General features: G+C 43.8%; 1 pseudogene; it reads right to left on the bottom strand.

The window, feature by feature from the left end:
• Nucleotides 1-2,951: 2,951 nt before the first annotated feature.
• On the bottom strand, nucleotides 2,952-5,522 carry LOC146178624 (uncharacterized; annotated as a pseudogene).
• Between the last annotated feature and the right edge of the window lie 3,672 nt (nucleotides 5,523-9,194).

Here is a 9,194-nt window from a genome sequence, read left to right as displayed (position 1 = left end):
TTTTTTTATTTATTTTAAGGCAAACAATACCATAGCTGCTGACTGGCCCCCAATGCCGCTGCTTCACTGACTTTGAAAAACAGCAGTATTGCAAAAAAAGATGCCAAGTGCTATGCGATATGGACATTTATTTCGAGCCACATAAACAAAACATACAATTGTGACACCATTTTGTACATAATTAGCAAAATGGAAGACAAACAAAGGTTCGATATATAAGACGACGCGCACATTACAAAAAAGTGGCAAAAATGTTACAAAAAAGCAAGAAACAATGCATTAGGCACAAACAAAGCATGACATTTACAATTGTGGTAAATGAGACACAAGGAAACAGGCATTTATACAAAAGAAGTTAAGTCGCATCTCCTTCAACAAAAAGTAACCTGTATTTGTTACCCAGCATTTAACCTGTAAAGTAAATAAACATATGTGAGTTTTCAGTCACTCCTGGTCACTTCAGGAGTCACTACTTTGGGAGTCACCAAAACCGTTCTTCCTATAGCTTTCACTACACTCAAGTTGATGTCTACAATCCCTCTCTTAAACTGTAATATAAAAAGTAATATTTAGACATTTTGTAACCTATCAGTAAAATGCAGGAGTCTTCCCGAGACCGCCACATCGTTTACTCTCCACTTCCAGCTGAAGGTTAAAGAAAATGAACATATTGTGAAAGAAGGCCAGGTCCAGACGGCAAGATTGTGAAGGCAAGGCAAGGTATGCCGTGTCAGCGTTTAATCTGCTGGTAAAAACCCAAGCACGCGCCGGAGCCGGCGCCGCGGGACCATGATGATGGTATGTACAAGAGGAAGAAGATGTACAAATGAAAGAAGATCCGAGGAGGGCTCACACAATCTGCCCGGGGGGTCGGAAGGCTCCTAACCAACCGATGTACCGCGGCGCACAAACGGCTTCAAGCAAGATACGTGAACAATTTTAGTTCCACGGTGGCGTCGGTCGGCTGGGGGATCAACAGGTGTGACTTGGTAGTTTACTGGGGACCTCATCTTTCAATAAGTTTAGACAGATGCAATCCTTTGCACATTTAAGTTAGAAAATATCTGGCAAGGTCGCCTGCTACATAGTATACAACTTTGAGTGGTCATCTGCAGCAAGGTCTGAAATATGTCGTAAACATGAGAAGTCACATGCAGGTGCCTGCACAACATTATCAACCAGAGATGCCCTGGTAGCTGATAATGGTGGAAAATCAAGCAGAAGCTCAGATTTGTCATCCTCAACGTTGCCTCGTTGTGAAACTATTTCTGAATAAAAATATGCTTTAATCCTGAAATGAACTGATACACATTAGGATTGAAACTGCAGCCTTGATTTTACCTGATCTGTCCAAACATATTCTCAAGTGAATCCTGCTGGAGGTGACGAGCCATCAAGTAAATGAAGTTGCAAGTTTCAGAAAGGTCAATCCAAAAGAGCAAAACAGCCCTTATAGTTAAGCTGTCATCAAATAACAGATATGATTGACGTTTCGCAGCAAAGTTCCATGTTTTTACCACTGAAGCTGACCTTCAAGAAACTGGACCAACTCGAGATCACCCTTTATGAGGGAATGTCGATACTTTGGGAAGTTTTTTGAGGCTTGAAATATTCAGTGCGGCAAAAAGCTTATCTATCCGCTCACAAAATTGAGTATTTGGCACTGCTTCTGCAGGGAGCTCTAGTATATACCAATGCCAAGATTGCGACACTGACAGAGGCACTCAGTACTTGAGCTTCTGCGCTCAATTTCATGTTTGAAAAAGGCTTTTGATATATGTGGCGTTCAGCCGGCTTTGGGGCCAAACGTAAGCACAGTTCATGGGAAGGTTTGTACAGGCGTTCTATGTAATACCAGTCAAAAGCTTCACTCCCAATTAACAACTTGCGAGCTTGCACGCTGTTTCGAGTCGTTTTTATGAGGTGTGGCACATCAAAAATAAAATACATTTATTTTCTCACTCTTCCTTCTAAAAAGTGCTTGACAATAGTCATACCAAGCTGATGACATAAGCTGATGACACCATCGATGGGAAGAAGCATCAGTTATTACCACAGAGAGAAACTTATCATTGCGCCTTCTCTTATGTTTTCATATTCATAACACGAAGCATGCTCTTAACTGGACATGTGGAAATCTTCCAGAGATATACAATCGGACACTATGCAATTTTAACCTTATTTAACCCTGGCGGTGTCAATTGACACCGCATGACGAATAATACCGCCACGGAAAGAAAACGAAACAAGAACTGGCAGTTTTTCGCTGAAAGTGAAGTTCGGGCCCACCTACTGCCATGGACATCAGTATTCTCGCGTTTTCTCGAACGCCGAGTTCACAACGAAGAAGAAGCAGCAGAGACATCATGGCGAATGCGGAGACGGGTGAGTTGCAATTTTCTGCAATTGTAGCTACGTAATTCCTTCGAATTATGTGCCCAGTTTTTTGTATGTTGTGCCTTAGCAGTACATTAATGAGAAGGCGTTTGAGTTTTTTTGTTTGCACATGCAGCTTTTTCGCACCGGCATGCTTTTGTCATGTACAATTTTGACACCATCAGGGCTCAATGGTTGCAAATGGCGGTGGACGAATCGATTGTGGCGCCTGCTTTAGAGGCGCGATATCTGAATGAATCCTGACGCAGTATGTTAATTACCGTGTTTCTCTCTGTTCACAGGTGCGGGTATACCTGCGACTTTGTTTTATTCGTGTCACCGAACCCGTTCCGCGCGGCTACAAGCAACAACCGACGTGCTGTTCGAGGAGCTCGACAACGGCAACTTGTCCGACGTAGACGGCGAATTTGATGACTCCGACGACGAGGGAGTGCGGCCTTGTGCTTTTGATGAAGCTCAAACGGAGAGCGACAGTGAAAGCTCCGATGACGAGAGTGCACTGCACACATCTGGGGCCTGGAGACGAAAATCGTTCAAGCCACCAGACTCGACATACAAAGGTGATGTCCACGAAACATCGGGACTCGAAGAGTTGCCGTCACCCTATGAATATTTCAAAGGGTATGTGCCAAATAGTGTATTCCTGGAGCTGGCTGAAAAAACAAACCAGTACTCGGTGTTTCATGAAGGCAGCTCCGTCAACACCAACGAGGCAGAGATAAGGCGGCTAGTCGCACTACACCTCACAATGGGGGTCCTCCACTATCCGAGGCTCAGGCTTTATTGGAAGCCGAACATGAGATGCGATCTCGTGGCGTCTGCAGGAATGCCACGAAACCGGTTCGAAAAACTGCGCAATAATTTGCATATTGTAGATGTGATTTGCCCCGACTCCAACGACCGTCTCTGGAAGTGAGACCACTGCTCGATGCTTTCCAAAGCAAGTGTAAATCACTTATAGCAGAGGAGCGCCTCTGCATAGATGAACAGATGGTGCCCTTCAAAGGGCGTCTTGACATAAAACAGTATGTCAAAGGAAAGCCGCACCCATGGGGCATCAAAATATTTATGATCTGTGGCGAATCTGACCTAGTATATGACTTTCTACCCTATCAAGGGTCCACAACAAAGGTCGAAGATCGCGTCAAACAGCAGTATGGTGTTACAGGCGCAATAGATTTGAATTTAGCTGACCGAATTCCATCTGATGTGGGACACAAGCTTTTTTTCGACAACTATTTTACCTCTCTGCCACTGCTCCGTAATCTGTTTTGTAAAAAAATATTTGCTACCGGCACTGTAAGATCGAACAGGTGTGAAAAGTTTCCTTTGCCGACTGAAAAGGAATTGAAGAAAAGCGGCCGCGGTTCTTTAGAGTGCGTTGTGAGTGCTGATGGAAAGATAGCCATAACAAGGTGGATGGACAATAGGATTGTGACCCTTGCGTCTAATTTCATTGCCATCGAGGAAGAAGACAGTGTTCATCGTTGGAACAAAGCAGAAAAGCGTTTTGTGGACGTGAAGCGACCAGCAGTCATTAACGCATACAACCGCAGCATGGGCGGGATCGATAAAGTAGACTTCCTGATTTCTCTTTATCGGACTGCCATTCGCTCACGGAAGTGGACCTTGAGAATGACGTTTCATTTTATGAACCTCGCAGTGGTGAACGCTTGGCTTGAGTATAAGCGTGACGCGGACAAAGAGAGCCTCCCTAAGCAGCTTGATCTCCTTGACTTCACTCTGAAAGTCATCGACGCAATGTCAGCAGCTGGGTTGAAACTTGTGGCACTCAAGAGGGGAAGGCCTTCACTTTCACCATTGCAGGCTTCGAAACACCCAAGGATGGCAGAAAATAGACCTGTCCAGGATGTGAGATTTGATCAGCTCGGACATTTCCCACTTCATGATGACACGAGAGAAAGGTGCAAGATGGAAGGCTGCACAGGAGGAAGCCGCATAATGTGCGAGAAGTGAAAGATTCACTTGTGCCTAACAAAGTCGCGAAATTGCTTCAGGGGTTTCCATATGCGTGTATAAGATATCCCTTTGATCGCTGTCATCATTTTGAATCGCCCTATGTACTTTTGAATAAAGCTGCTACATCTTTCACTTTGCAAACATTGAGCCCTGATGTACGGTTTTGACACCATACTTGTAATTCTGTAAGTATTGATGTTATGAAGTTGAAAATTTTTGGTGATGTTATTTATGCCCTAAACAAGAAAAAAAATGCATTAAAAAAAATCTGCAATGAAAATAAAAAAGTCAGGGCTGAAAGCAACGCTCTATGTGATCAAGGGACCCGTACGGGCCCCGAATCGTTGTGTTTTCCTTTTTTTTTAAACATTTTGGCGAGTGTACATTTATTTCTAATGCAAAGCTGATGTATGATGCTCCCTGATCACAAATTACTGCTTTCATGGTGATTTCAACTATTTTCTTAAGGTCGTCAATAAGCGAGAAGAGCAATTTAAAAACCACTGATGCTGGCATTGAAGTGTGCCCAATGGTAAAAGCGAACGGTTGAAGCCACCTCTTTGAAATACCGGACACAAGAACCACCAAAGCTCTGTCAGCTACAGTCGATGATCGCGTGTTCCCATCATCGACAAAGAAATGAACCACATCCTGACTTGCATCATATGCAAGGTTCTTTTTCAATGCTATTCCATTGAAGATAAGTGTGCAAGCTCAGTCTTGTTTGTTTCAAGCCTGAGTGATTGCTGAAAGCAGGTGTATAGCACCAGGAATCACGTCTGTTTACATGCTGATGTTAGTCAGCCAGCATCTCAGGGAACGCTGCGTGGGCAAAGCGAATATTGGTGCCAGAAATCTACTTTGCACATAAACCTCTGTGACCGCGAGCTTATAAAGTTCTTAAGCCACAAAGGAAACTGTTTGCCCTTTCCCCTTGGTTTTGATCGCACATCTGCACCGAGAAGATGACATCTAGCGCCATGAAGATGGGTGCAGGCAATTTGTGTTGCTCCTTGCGCAACCTTGCAATGGTCTTGCGGTAACTCTACACCTTTGATTGCAGTCTTTGTATGGTTGCTGCAGTCCTAGCCTTTGAATGCTGCAGTCCATTGGTGCTCGTTGAGGCCATTGTAGGATCGCAGCCAAGCACTGTAAGAATGAAAAATAAGTGTAACTATAATGCGACTCTTTCAGAGTGTTCATTTCATTGTATTGCATGTCGTACGTACAATACAAGGTACAGTAGAACCCCTTTATAGTAAAGTCACTGGGACCAGCAAAACTCTACTATATCAGCGTCTTTGCTATATCAGTTGTTGGTGATGGCATGGTCCTGAAGATGCTGTCTGGTAGTTAAATGGGCACCTACTGAGCTCATATAGTTACTTAACGAAAAAAAACTCCGAAATACCTTCCATCTCTCTGTTATCATCTCTTTGTGTATTTTTTTTTTCAGTTATAAAATGTTTTTATATCTTTTGAAAGTACCTCTTAAGCATGAGGATAACGTGGCAACGAATACAACCAAGTTTGATTTCATGTGAAAAACAAGCCCTTGCATGAACACTGTGTCACTTATTGCTACTTCTGTCTTTTAAAAGGCACTAAATGATAAATACGAGTGGCGGTCACGTGCTGCAAGACTACACACGCTGCACCTCGACTTCGTGCTTCACAGTGCTATGAATGTTTGCCCGTTTCTTCCCCTTCCCTATTGCTTGCTCTCTATCATGGAATTTTGTAATGTCCTACTGCAGAAAATGAGGGGCTTGCTCATTTCCACCTGTTAAAGGATCGAACAGACCAACCTCACAGTAAACACTGATTCCAGTCAGTTTATAATTTGTGGTTTCGTTTTGAGCACACTGCACTACGCTGTAAACAGTTGCACACGTTACTAGCTGATACATCACACTGGTTCAATGGTTAGGCCACTTAACCACTGAGCCTGAGCATGCAAGCACGTTCCCTACAACGGTGGCTGCATTTTAATTAAGGCAAAATGTAAGGCACTCATGTATAACGAAACCACACATTCCAAGCCCTCCTTGTTTGTAATGCCTCTCAATAAGGAATTTTCTGTCATCTCTTGTCAATTGGAAATATGATTACAAATTACATTGTTGCTATGGAGTTCGCAACATATCTCTTCAAACCGCATTATCAATGGCCTCGTTGACTGAGGCCTATTTGTGAAAATGACTCTGGAGGGGCAAGCTGTGACTATTGAATAGCACAAGTGTTTTTTCAGCGACTTTATTCTGAGAACATATGCACATGTAAGTAAAGCTCGTCTATCTTTCAGTGAAGGCTCGTTAGTTTCAACATAGAGGCTATGCACAGGAGACGTTCTGTATGCACCACAAGCAAGGCGGAGGACTAAGTTATGCACTGGATCTAATTTCTTTAAATATGATTGCCTAGCTGATCCATAAACTATGCTTCCATAGTCCAAGGAGGAGAGCTCAACAGAGCGATATATATGCAAAAGGCATGCCCTGTCAGATCCCCAATGTTTGCGTGAAAGGACTTTGAAAGGATGTTTAGGGATTTGGAGGCTTTCTTCCTTAGTGCTGGTATGTGGGGGAGAAAAGTGAGTTTTTTGTCAAAAGTAATGCCTAACTAAGAATTTGTGGTTGTTGTTTACGGGCAATTTGATTTCATTTAGGTGTAGGGTAGGGTTGGGCTGTATGCCTCGTTTGAGCGAGAACATAACTGCAACTGTCTTCTGCGGAGAAAATTTAAACCCGTTATCACTGGCCCATTTTGTTAGTTCATTTATTGTTAATTGAACCTCTCTCTCACATGTGAACATGTTGCACGATGAAGGTCGTCCACATAGAGTGAATACATTATGGAATTGGGCATTAGCTAATCGTATTCATTTTTACAACGAAAAGTGTCATGCTTAAAATGCACGTTTGGGGTACACCATTCTCCTGCAGAAAGATTCTTGACAAGGTGGTCCCAAGACATACTTCAAACGACCAATGTGACAGAAAGTCGCTTAAAACCTTTAGCATTCTGCCATGTATGCCCAAATCTGCCAGGTCCCGCAATATCCCAAACTTCCAAGTTGTATCATATATGCCTTCTAAAGGTCTAAGTAAACTGCAAGATATGCTGTCGGTGGGTGTATCCCAGCTAACCAGATTCCTCTCCTGGATATCCCTGCAAAGTCCAAAATGTCCTGGAGAAACCTAACACCTATTGCACATCTACCATAGGTGCTTTTGGTGTGTTTTATCGCCGGGTCAGTACGGCTATAGTATATCTAAAAGTTAGTGCGATATATGTGCATTGGACAGTTACATGGTGTGTGTGACAACTCTGCAGTATTTCTGCACGTAGGAGTCAATATATATTGGCTGTGGTGTTTTTTGTTCTTAAACAGTTCTGCATAAAGCTAATTTATGGGACAGCAATGACATAAGCGTCTTCCTGCAGATTAATTATTGCATCAAATAGCTGTAATAAATTATTGGCAAATAAATTAAAATGTCAAAATTAAACACCCGGACTTTGACTATATTATACTGTGACAGGTATAGTGACCTAACTTTTGTGATTGACAGTGATATGTACTATTCTAGTCTGCGTTGCCCCAAAAGTAGCGAGCGGTCATATGTGGCACAATATTCGGCTGAGAATTACTTTTGAAGTTCACGCTTTATGTAAGCTAGTCTTCGGCTAGGCTAAGCAGCGCACATTATCAACATCTCGCACACTCCCAAGGCCGCTTTGCTCCTGCAGCAGCTGCAAAACTTTGGAAACGTTCATCTGGGTAATTAATCATAAGGACTTAATAACTTTTTAAATATTTAGAGATTTTCATGCAAAGCCTACTGACAATTCCTAAATAAAGGTGGGACTGTTTTCTTTTACTTTCCGACAATTTTTTGTCTTCGTTTTTTTTCTCGTTTTGATTTCTCGACTGCCAGTAGACTAGCAACATTGATGTCTGCACTGCCTACCGCACAAAATGCGCACAAATAGTCAGTACAGTTAGAGTGTGCTAAAATTTTTGAGTGGCGCGACCGAAGCCGGCGGGTCTTGCATACCAGCGTCCCCCTTTCTTGAAGAAAGTAGCGGTGGTGCTGGCGTCATACACACTTGAAGCAAGTTGGCATGTTTCGACCTATATGCGCGTGTGTGCGTGCGCGCATGCGAGCTCTATCGCAGATTTGTGACTCAAATGGAAAGAAAGCAGCGTTTAAATCACTGTTATGCGCCTGGGTGCAAGACTGGGTACACTCGCACGGTCCAAGGCTGCAAGGTATCGCTTTTTAAAGCCCCAAGAGATGAAGAGCGACGACTTGTCTGGGAGAGAAATCTGTGTAGGCTTGACAAGCCCCTCGATGCTGATTGCGCTGTGTGCGAGCTTCACTTTGAGCCTCATTTAATTGTGAGAGATTATGTGCACATAATTAACGGAACAGAAGTTCGAGTGCCAAGAGGCAAACCAACTCTTCGGCTTGACACTGTGCCGACGATTTTGACGAATGTGCCTTCATACCTAACGAAGAAAACACATGGGCCAGACGTGCAGATTCGGGCTACCTCTTCACCACCTAAAGAGCCTGTCCCGCCTTCCGCACATGTACGCCAGACAGTGAGCGATTTGCCCTCTGGGCGGAGCGCGGCTATGCCTGCTCAGCCTATAATCCTGGGTCGGCCTCCAGCCGCACTGCACAAAGAGCCGGGCACTCCCATGGACCTGTAATGGACCATTTCGGAAAGTTGCGCGCGCCCCCTACGCGACCGCCGCAAAGCAGGCTGGGAATTGTGAGCGTGGCTTGCCGGGCAGGATTCGGCGC

Source organism: Amblyomma maculatum, chromosome 9, assembly GCF_055883805.1.
Source record: "Amblyomma maculatum isolate TAMU_Amacu chromosome 9, ASM5588380v1, whole genome shotgun sequence".
In the NCBI taxonomy this organism is placed as follows: Eukaryota; Metazoa; Arthropoda; class Arachnida; order Ixodida; family Ixodidae; genus Amblyomma; species Amblyomma maculatum.
Note: the sequence above shows the minus strand (reverse complement) of the source record. Positions and strands in the feature narration are given on the sequence as shown.